Raw genomic sequence first — 7,679 nt, 5'->3', positions numbered from 1 at the left:
TAACATAGATTAGTATTTTATGAATACCAATAATCTATTCTCTTTTTTAAAGCCAAATTCAGCAAAATCTTAGACAGTTGCAATTTAAGAACTACGAAATATGTTTACTTAGACTTTTATTCCAGTGCTCGCTTCGGCAGCACATATATTAGACTTTTATTCCATTTAAGGAGAGTGAAAAATATTATGCCACCCAATCCATACAGATACTCAATTTGAAATACTTATAAATAAAATTGTGATTTGCAAGTTTCTTGAAGTCTCACTCATTGTGTATATTTATGTTTGACTGGACAGTGGACACTTGGCTAGTAATTTAATTGAAAATTACATCAGCAGATATTTCATTGAAATTACATCAGCAGCCCAGGTTTATGGTTTCACTTTGGTCAGCAGTTTTTTTTGTCCACTCATCAGGTGCTGGACCAGGTTTCTATGCTAAGCTCTACACCCACTACACCAAACGGCCCAATATAATCTACTGAAACTATATCAAAGGAATGACTACAGCTGTTGACTAAACATTTTATTGTTGAAATTAAGAATGTAAAATTAACACTAAATGATTCTACAAGGTATCAGTACTGTTGCCTGCAGAAATGTGGTCTGTCTTCCCTCTACCCCACTTACGGCTCTATAACCCGCTTCTACTCGTCCACTGTCTGCACATCCAAAGTGATTTCCCCTTCGCATAGGTAGACTTAAACTGATTCTTCCACCCGCCCTTGTCTAGTTTCTCTTATAACCAAAGGCCTAACATTCAAGATGTCTGTCAGGAATGAAGGTGGCCATTTGTTCTGGAAGTAGACAGGGTCACGGGACTATGTTCTTCTCAAAATCCCAATTGCTATATTATACCACTATGGAAATTACATCGATTGACCAACCGATCGATCAATAGATAGATGGAGAGACAGACATTCAACTTTTATGGTTACAGGCTTTAGCTTCCAAAAGGAAAGGTCTGCATTTTAAGGAACCAGACCACATCGTACTCTTCAGTGTCGTAACACCGGGAGCCCAGAGAGAGAAAAAGAACAGTGGGAGTAAAGCACATTGGACATGCCAATAAATGAATGATAAATTATTAAAGCATGATTGGAAATATTGCCATTTTTCATAGCTGTCACTTTAAGTATAAAAGCATCAGCACATTAAACTAGTTACTGCTTTTTCATAATTGAGACTTTAGCTTCTAGCTGTGCCCTGCAGCTTTTCATTAATCACTGGGACTGAAGTTCAAGCTCAGTGACAGCTTAGAAGGCATTAAACGGGCAAAGTATTTTCCAGGTACAGTTAGGAAAGGCCTTTTAGTCCTATAATCCATAGCTAATTGTTTTTCAAAGTCTCTAAACACAATCTACTCCTGGCGTTTCCTAGTGACAGAATTAGCTGCAAACTGGTTTTCTTTTTATCTTCCCAGGCTTTCTCCCACTAAAATCTATTGAGAGGCCTATTGTTAGCTGCATAAAACAGGTGCAGAATGACTGTGATATGTAAAACTGTAACTGATACTTAACCAAGGAAACATTTATTAGATTGCCTCTGAAACAATACTTCCTGAATACTTATTCTAATCATACCATTTAATTTGTCATAAAAGAAACAAGATGGCATGAAACTTTGCACACAGGCCGAGTTCACTTTTCTAATGGAAAAAAAAAAAAAGACCCCACTAGATCTCTTAACAAATGCAACCGAATCTTTGCCCAACATGAAATAAGAATGCAGCTTCCCACATTTACACTTGAACTCCAAGATTCCCAGCATAAGCCCCCTCTGTTGCTTTGGTTTGCCAATTTTTTTTCCCCTTTTCTGCAAAGTGTTGTACATCAGGTTTTAATGGATGTGCCAAAACATTCTTTCTTTTGTATAACAAATTATCAAGAGCATTGAGGTTCATTAATTATGTCATCTAATTGGATTGAGGCAGGTGCAAAATACCTCAGATGAAGTGGTCACTGGCAGGAAGGCCTAAGTGCAAGTTTTTCTATTAGAAACCAGCATGTCTCCAGACTCTTGGAATTACTTTGTACTTATTGATTAATGGCCATAATTTATTACAGTGCAGAAGATCTTGCATTGAGTTAAATGTGTGATTAATCAATTTTCCATCAAATTATGAACAGCAGACCAGTTGCCAGAAAGAAAATACCAAGTGCATTTTCCCATGGTGTAAATATATCAGGACTTCAGCTAATAACTGTCTATCACTTGCTTAATATTCCCTGTCACACTGATAAATGTCATCTCCACAAATGGGCCACAGGTAGCAATGATGGAAAGACCACCAAACATGTTTTATAGCTGCCCTTCTTATATAATGAAATACTCTTTGAATCCATCTCAAAACAATTTATTAATGCAAAATTCATTTCTGCCTTCAGCTTGACATACATCATTGTTAAGTCAACAATATTATATTAAACTGATAACTGATATTGAGGAAAGAAAACCTTAGGCAAGAGAGAGATGAATTTTGGACTTCCTGCGCACAGGAGCTCATTTTTTAGTTCACGTCAAAAATGCAGACATATGACTAATTGTTCTCAATTCTAATCTGCTTTTAAAGCCTAGCACATGTGCGGAGTGGGGCGGCCACAGAGACCAGCTGATTGAAGAGAACGCATTTTGTTCCAAAGGTTAATTTCTTTGCTTAAATAACAGGTACTGGGAGGGTTCACTAAGTAATGGTCTCTTTCAAGCAAGGGTACTTTATCTTATAACAGAACTAGGTGGATGCTACCTCCAGGAAAGTACAAAATGCAAATGGGAGCCGTGAGATAAAAGAGCAGTACCTGAGTCAATCACATTTTGGGAGAATGAACTTGTATCAAAGCCTATAGAAATAAAAACCGATAAGGTATGTAAAGATTTAATTGAGATAAGTAAAAGACAGTGATCAATCCCTGAGCCATCCCAATCCAGAAATAGTAGGGCAATACATCGAACAACTATAAAGGAAGCTGAACCGATCTGAAAGAAGGGTTCTAACAAGGCTAGAGCAGAGAATCACTATCATCATTCCTCCTCTTCCCGGAGCAGGGTGACAAATGAGCTGAGAGTGCGAAGCTTGCTGCGTGGATCCCAGTTGGTGAGACACCAGCTCTCTCTTGGTGATGTCAGATCTGCAACCTCGGTGAGGTGGGGCTTTTACACAAGAGCATTGGCACTTTCTGCACTAGGACATGAACACTTGGCCAAACTCCCTTGTAGAAGTTCGCTCAGGGGCTGTAAGTTTCATCCTGACTTCTTAGGCACTCTGTCGTGAAGTGGGTTCTACTACACTTTATATGAGATTAGAATGTTTTTGTTTTAAGCCCTTCCTCAAATACGTGCAATGTGTCCTCTCTGGAGCAGGCCTGGTTCTACGACAATAGCAGTCGGACCTGGTGTCAAGCTTGGCAAACCACTTTGCCCATTGTCGCAGTATCTTGAGCTCAGTGAATTATGATGTCTCTGAACCTATTCTTCTCCAAGAGTAGTCACACCCTCTATTAAATTTAGATTCCCTAGCTTCTGGACTGATGTGCCAGTAGAATAAGAACTAGAAGTTCCATCTAGAAGCTCTTTCCAGCCCCATTCCCATTTACTGTAGGATTTGGCATGCATCGTCTTGGAAATAGTTCCCCAGCCCTCCTTTTGATGCCATGCAGGGGATTTATTTTAGCTGACTCTTTAATCCCAGTTCCCTCCTCCTGTGTTGTATAGAATCTTTAAGTATGTCTGTGTTGGATGTTTTATGCTATGTATTAAAATTCTGTAATTCCTCAAGCTCAAGTCTCAATCGTTTTAACACCTATTAAATCTCTCCAGCTAGAAGGGATCAAACTACTCCTTGGAAAATGGGGGGATTAGGGCTTTCCACGTGCCTAGCAAAAGTGTATATTACACAGATTTTTTCTTAGTCCCATGGAATTTTCAAGTTGAATCTTATTCTAACACCTATCTTAGTATTTGTCTTTGGTCACACCATATTTAAGGTAGGCCTCAAACTTGCCACACAGGAGGAAGTTTTTGCTTCAAGGAGGTGAGCTGGCCTAAAGGAACACATGACTATAGTGAAAAAATTGGACCCTCTGTATGTTCCTGATGGGAATGTAAAATGGTGCAGCTGCTGTGGAAAATTGTACGGGGTTTCCTCAAACAACAAAACATAGAATTACCATATGACCCAGAAATTCCCCTTCTGGGTATAGCCCCAAAAGTACTGAAGGAAGAGACTCGGATATTTGAACACCCATGTTCACGGCAGCATTATTCACAATAGCCAAAAAAGTGAAAACAATCCAAGTGTCCATTGACAGATAAATGAGTAAACAAATTGTGGTTCTACATATGGTGGAATATTACTCATGAATATTCCCATTCATGCTGCCACATGACTGAACCTTAAAAATATCAGGCTAAGTGAAACAAGCAAGTTGCAAAAGGATAAAAATGGTATAAGTCTACTTATGTGAGGTTCCCAGAGTAATCAAATTCGTAGAGACAGAAAGTGGAATGATGATTGCCAGGGGTTAAGGGGAGAAGAAAATGGGGAGTTATCATTTCATGGACACAAAGTTCATTTTTGCAAAATGAAAAGAGCTCTGAGATGGATAGTGATGATGGTTGCACACCAATGTGAATGTACTTAACGCCACTGAAAGGTATACTCGAAATGGCTAAAATAGGAAATTTTATATTATGAAAATTTTGCCATAATTTAAAGCAAGAAGAAAAAGGGCACATGACTATAATAAAGACGGGAGAAGTGGGAAAAAGGACATCTCAGAGATGGCCTCGCTAATTTGGACTTGAACCCTCTCACAAACATGATACAGACCCTAGATAGGTATGGCCAGTCCCTTTAGTAATAGTGCAAAATGCAACCCATCTGTCTACATGTAGAGAGAGGTAGAAAGTTCAATTACGTTACACGTCATTGTTGAGTACTTTTTGCCTCTCAACACAGCCAAACAGGTGGAAGAGTGGCTGGGATCGGCAGGCACCATGCAGTGAGCAGTGTGTAAACCTGGGATATTTAATTTCTGGGTACCATGTTTCTCTAGTGGCTTCAGGTTTGGAATCCGGTTCACAGGTTTGAGTATATGACTACTATGACTACTGCTGTCATAGCAATGGGAAGAATGGATGTCCCAGAGGGGCAATCATTATTTGTGTTATGGACTGAATGTTTATGTACCACCACCACCCGCGCCCCAAATTAACATGTTGAAATCCTAACCCAAAGGTGATGATATTAGGAGGTGGGGCACTTGGAAGGTAATTAAAATTACAGGAGGTCATCAAGGTAGAGCCCTCATGAACAGGATTAGTGAAGCTTTCATGATTGGGACTCCTTAAGGGAATCACAAGAAAGCTTCCTTCCCCTCCTACCCTTCTGCCTCTAGAGGACACAATAAGAAGGTGGCAACTATGAGGAGGAAGTGGGCTTCCACCAGACACTGAATCTGTTGGCACCTTGATCTTGGACGTTCCAGTCTCCGGGACTGACAAATAATTTCTGTTGTTTATAAGCAACCCAGCCTATAATATTTTGTTATACCAGCCTGGACTAAGACAATTTGCCTTCAAATAATTGTGGTAGTGTTGGAACAAAAATTAAGGTTTGTCACCAGATCTTCCAATTTTTCAATGAAAGCAAAAAAACGCAGACATTTATAAGAAAACTTCCAATATTTAAATACTGAAAAATAATACAAAAAAAAAAAGAGAAAAAGATCCTTTGAAATACTATGCATGTTTTAGCCTGGTGACAAACTCAGCCTTTGAATCAACAGTTTATCCCTTCTGCTTTACTGGATCAGAGGAAATCCTCTACCACTGTATTATTTTTCTGAACCATACCAGTTAGAAGCTCTCTCTCTCATCTCTGAACGCACGGATACGTTGTTTGTATCTACCTATACACTTAACAGATATCACTTCTTTTAATGTGTGTGTGTGTGTGTGTGTGTGTGTGTGTATGTAATTTTGACTCCTATAACCCAAGCTGCTTGAGGATAGAATATAGTTATTCATCCTCATATATATCCAGGGCTGCTTCATACAGTATCTTATAATCATTATCTGCTAAATAGGCACTTGCTAAACGTATGAATGTCTAAATCAATGAATGTGAATGGAGGAGGGTGATGACCTCAAATAACAGCCTGCATTATACTAGAAGTATATTTCCGAGTTCAAATTCATTTGCAAATTTTCTGTTCCAGTCTATAGCTTTATTTATATGCAAGGTTACATCAGCTTTTATCTTTGTTTCTCTCCCCACCCCTACATTTACTAAATGCTAAGGAACATGGATAAATTATTTCTGTCCTATTAACTGTTTGTTAAGTGCCCCAAGTTCTGTATACTAACTAGTTCGTCCTGACACAAATCCTATGATGCATGTGCAATCATTGCCCCTAATTTCAAATGAGGAAACCGAGAGGAAAGTAACTCGCCTGAGGCCACACAGAGTAGGTGATGGTGCTGAAACTAGATCCTAGGCAGTGGCCTCGTTGCCACATTGCACAATCTCCAAAATGCCTAGAAGGGCCTGGAAACAAAGGCAGGGGAAGGAGCTCTTAATCTTTTTGGCTGTTTCAACATCTTAAAATGTTGTTTTCCCTTTGGGCTTTTGTTTTCATTTTTTATTTTCTTCCTTTCTTTTATAATAAAAGAGATGCGATTGCATTTGTCAAGCCACGTTTGAATTGAAGCCACAGGTTGGTCACCAAGACAAGACTTCCGCAAACATCAAGGGAAACTTTCAGTGTGAATCAATTGGCTATAGGAGGAATTTACAATAGTGTCACATATGTTATTAGTATTTATAAGTTGAATATAAATCCTTTATATCAGCAAAATCTACAGTAAATAATATGTACATATATATGGTCATACCTTTTGTCCCAGGGAACTGGTCGTTAAACCTTTACCGTACACCATGGTCTTGGAGAAACTGCAGGCATATTTGAGCTCTAGCTAAGCTGAAGCTGAGCTGGAGATACATTTACTTTGGCTTTAGTGGGATATATTTATGAGGTTTGCAGTCCCTTCCATGTATAGTTAAGTGACTGTTAGCCACACACATTTAGGAAAGGCTTCTATAAATATTTCAACAGCTCGCTGTGCTGACTTATTCAGTACAATGACATAAAAGTGCAAAGCCAGAGACGGTATTGTGATCTGAACATACCCTGTGGTGCCCAGTACAGGAAGTACGTGGGTTGTGGTCAAGAAACAAGAGCCAGAAGTGAGTTGGTGGAAAATTCTTCCGATTATCAACCATGAAAATTATTAGCAGAGAATTAGAGGAGATCCTTGACACCTAGTAAAATCCAAAATTCCCCTCTGTCAGGAACATACATAAAATATAAAGGTTTATAATTATAAACATACCATACTTAAAAAAAAAGAGTTACTTGATTTAGAAAGGCAACTGTTTAATGCGGTGGGAAAACTGTAAAGGAAGATCTCTGCAGCCTTCTTTCTTCATTTTTTCTTTCTTGATGGAAATGGCATATTTTATAAAACTTGAATTCAATGTTTTAAAAGCAATTTGGAAACAATGGAGAATGTTTCAATTAAACAACAGAAAAATTATAATGATCTGAGTTGGGCAAATATGAAGGCTATATTCTTTAAATTTCTGTAATAAAAAACTGAAAAAAAGTCAGATAAAAATC

Source organism: Nyctereutes procyonoides, unplaced genomic scaffold, assembly GCF_905146905.1.
Source record: "Nyctereutes procyonoides isolate TBG_1078 unplaced genomic scaffold, NYPRO_anot_genome, whole genome shotgun sequence".
Classification (NCBI taxonomy): domain Eukaryota; kingdom Metazoa; phylum Chordata; class Mammalia; order Carnivora; family Canidae; genus Nyctereutes; species Nyctereutes procyonoides.
This window is presented reverse-complemented; position numbering follows the sequence as displayed.